This window comes from Aegilops tauschii, chromosome 1, assembly GCF_002575655.3.
Source record: "Aegilops tauschii subsp. strangulata cultivar AL8/78 chromosome 1, Aet v6.0, whole genome shotgun sequence".
Lineage (NCBI taxonomy): Eukaryota > Viridiplantae > Streptophyta > Magnoliopsida > Poales > Poaceae > Aegilops > Aegilops tauschii.
This window is the reverse complement of record NC_053035.3, coordinates 301,122,583-301,125,877: the sequence shown is the minus strand read 5'-3', so window position 1 is coordinate 301,125,877 and position 3,295 is coordinate 301,122,583. Positions and strand designations below refer to the sequence as shown.

At 43.6% G+C, this 3,295-nt stretch overlaps 1 long non-coding RNA gene across 1 annotated transcript; it reads right to left on the bottom strand.

Moving 5' to 3' along the window:
- Nucleotides 1-459: 459 nt before the first annotated feature.
- On the bottom strand, nucleotides 460-2,950 carry LOC109765045 (uncharacterized). Its single transcript, XR_005772969.3, has 2 exons — nucleotides 1,195-2,950; nucleotides 460-953 (listed from the first exon to the last, which is right to left on the bottom strand). It is a non-coding gene; the product is annotated as an uncharacterized lncRNA (long non-coding RNA).
- Nucleotides 2,951-3,295: the final 345 nt, after the last annotated feature.

Sequence of the window (3,295 nt, the reverse complement as noted above, 5' to 3'; positions counted from 1 at the left end):
AGTACAATAAAAACATGTTTATGCACCCGGAGTCCTTGGTCCTTATAAGAACTTTAGTTCAGAATAATTCAGTGAAATGATCGTAAATCTTCTGAAAGTAACGATATAAATAAGGGATATGAATAGGGAAACAAGCATATACACTGATTTTGAATGTATATAACTCTTCAAAAGTAAGTAATTGCTTAAATACTGAAGAAAAAAATTATTCTTTCAAAGCTGGTGACTTGCTAACTTCCCTCTCATCCTGCTACCAGTCAATAGACTATGTAAAAGAAAATAAAAGAAGCAACAGAACCGCACCTACTACATATACATTATACCTCTAGACATATATTAAAGATGCAACCAAATTGCAGTACATTTTTCTGCTCTGGTTCAAGCTGCATGTTTCCTACGTCCTACCTCAGCAAAAGAAACAACTTCAAGTCAATTCTAGGTCGCTGCATTGCCTATGTCTGAAACCCAACATACGATTAATATTCCCAGCTGCATTGTCTATGTCTAAAACCCAGCATACAATTGCCTTATGTGCTAGATTCTCAAGAGAGGTTTTATTGTCGCTTCTGCAGAAAGTAGAAGCATTATTACATAAATAATAATGCTCCAGTGGTGCAGAACTGGATTGCATAATAAGTTGTGGTACATTGGGCAACAGAGAAGCTATGCATTGGGTATTAATTATCTTCTGAAACTGTAGTACATATCTCGGGTGAAGCATGGTCAGACGGAGTTCCGGTGAAGGGTGGAGCACGAGCGGATAGTGTTCCTGCTAAGTCGGCGGAACGGCGAGATTGGATGGATGCCGCCTGTGACCCGGTCATTCAGCAGTATCTAGGGGCCACTTCAGGGATTTCGTCATGCACAACTTCGTCTCCATCGATCCCTGCCCCAATGAACACCTTGCCGGATGCCAGAGTTCCACACCAATGAACACCTTGCCAGATGCATGCCTATACAGAGGGAGTACACGTGAAAGAACATTAATTCCATGTAGTAATACTGCTTATGTGAACTAATTATGGTAAACAAAATTTCAGCTAAAATAAAGAAAGATTGAAAACAGTTCAAATAAATTTTCGAATATTTTAGTTATTCATACAAACATCTTCACAAAATATGGCAGACAACCTCCATATCAACAAACATGCAATTATAGATAGTTACAACTAAACTTGTCTGTCTTTGTCTTACCTCAAAGTAGGTGAGTACCTTGTCCAGCAGTGGCCTGAGCTTGGACAATTCATATCCTTGCACATATATTTTTCCTACATGTATTATTTTTCCTACATGTATTATGACAATTTGTTCCGAAAAGCAGGTTAACTAAGAAAAGATGAATATATAAAGATTTATATATTAGATCTCACATCATAAATCTCCAAACGATTTTGTGCTCCCACTCTCTGCCAGCATTACCGAAGATGAGAAACTCTAGGCAATTTCCATGGAAATTTACCACATATCATGGAACTGGTATATTATATCATACCATGGTACACAATATTTCTCCTTTATCCTTTTTGTAATTCAAGCTTCAAAGAAATAGCCAATGAAAAGGTACTGAAAATGTCAAAACATTGGGCAAGATTTGTGAGAATGTCTGCTAGTATAACAATAAAATAGACAGATAAATAACCAAGCAATAAGTAGATGGTAAGAAACTAAGCATGGATGTGATTTTGAACCAAGCCTGAAGCTCTGTCTTATGGATTGAGAACAATGGTGAGTGAACCATGGAAAGCAACTCAATTTCCTTCTTGTTTTCAGCTTGCTTGTACATCTATTTTTGTTCTCCCCTGTGGTCATGGAGTAAAATCAACATGCCACATATATCAATATTTTTGTTCATGTTATCATGCACTGTGGTTCTACAGAGTAAATTCTGAGCAAAACGGGATAGCAGCACTGTACTTACTATATACCAACAATTTACTCGAAAGTACTCCCTCCGTTCCTAAATATTTGTCTTTTTAAAGATTTCAAATGAACTATCACATACGGATGTATATAGACATATTTTAGAGTGTATATTCACTCATTTTGCTCCGTATGTAGTCACTTGTTGAAATCTCTAGAAACACAAATATTTAGGAACAGAGGGAGTAGCTGCTACCCAAAATATATACTGGTAAGCGACTGCTATACATGTGATTGCAGAGATGTTCCTCCAACATGTACTGATCAGAGATTCTGAAGCAGAGCCAGCTACCTAACCAACATGCCTAGCAGACGAACACGATGTGGGGGGTAAGCCATGGTTGTGAACAGCAATGCGTGGGTGAGGTCGGGACCGTCGGGCTCGCCGTCGCTGCTGCTGCGCGAGTCTCCACCTCCATCGCCGCTCTCGAGGAAGTCGTTGACGAGCATGGCAGGCCCATGTCGCTCTCGTGGCTGCCGTGGTGGCTCTGGCCCCTACCCTCCACGCATCCAAAGCCAGAGCTCACCTCTCTGGTTGCTCTGTTGACGAGCGCCCAGATTCAAACCGCAGGGGAGCCATGCCCCAGTGGCTGAATTCGGAGAGGAGGTCTGCCTGGATCGATGTTCATGCTTCGGCTGGGGATCCACACCGATGAGCAGCCTGGATCTGGATCTGAAAGAGAGATTGGGTGTGCAAAGGGGGTGAGGTGGGTGGCGGCGCCCTAGCGTGGCCTCAGGCAGAGGCAGGGCCTGGACCGGCGTGACGGTGGCGAAAGCTAATAGGATGAAGATCGAGGGAACGTGAGGTGGCTGCGGGCGTCGCGCTAGCCGCCACCGCCTGACTGTGCTTCGAGCCACCGCCGCCGCCTGACTGCTCTCTCCCAGCCTCGCAGGTAAGAGCCTCTCTCGATCTCGATGTACGAAGCCCAAGTCGAGGGAGATCGACGAAAGAATAGGAAGGAGGCCGAGTCTGCTGCGGCAACGCATCGTTTGTCAGATTCCATGTTTGCGTGTCTCGGGAGGTCGATCCGGCCCGGTTGCAAATTGTTTTGGGCTGGCAGCCTGGCACCGCATGCATAGTCAGATTGCACATGACGTGGTTCCCCGAATTAGTACCACACGTATATGTTTTAAATTTAAAGTGAAAGCGTAAACTTACAGGAAGAAGCGTATTGTGACAGCAAAAGAGCCCGTGCGTTGCAACGGGAAAAAATACCACACCTCCCTAAACCAATAATCATGACTCCCGAATAGGTTCACGTCCTTTATTTCAACCTGGCATCCCATACGTGTTGCCATTTATCCTTCTTTCTAGCATCGCTCATGGTGGCCTCAGTGCGCACACATCCACTATGTGCTTGAATTTGTTCAATCC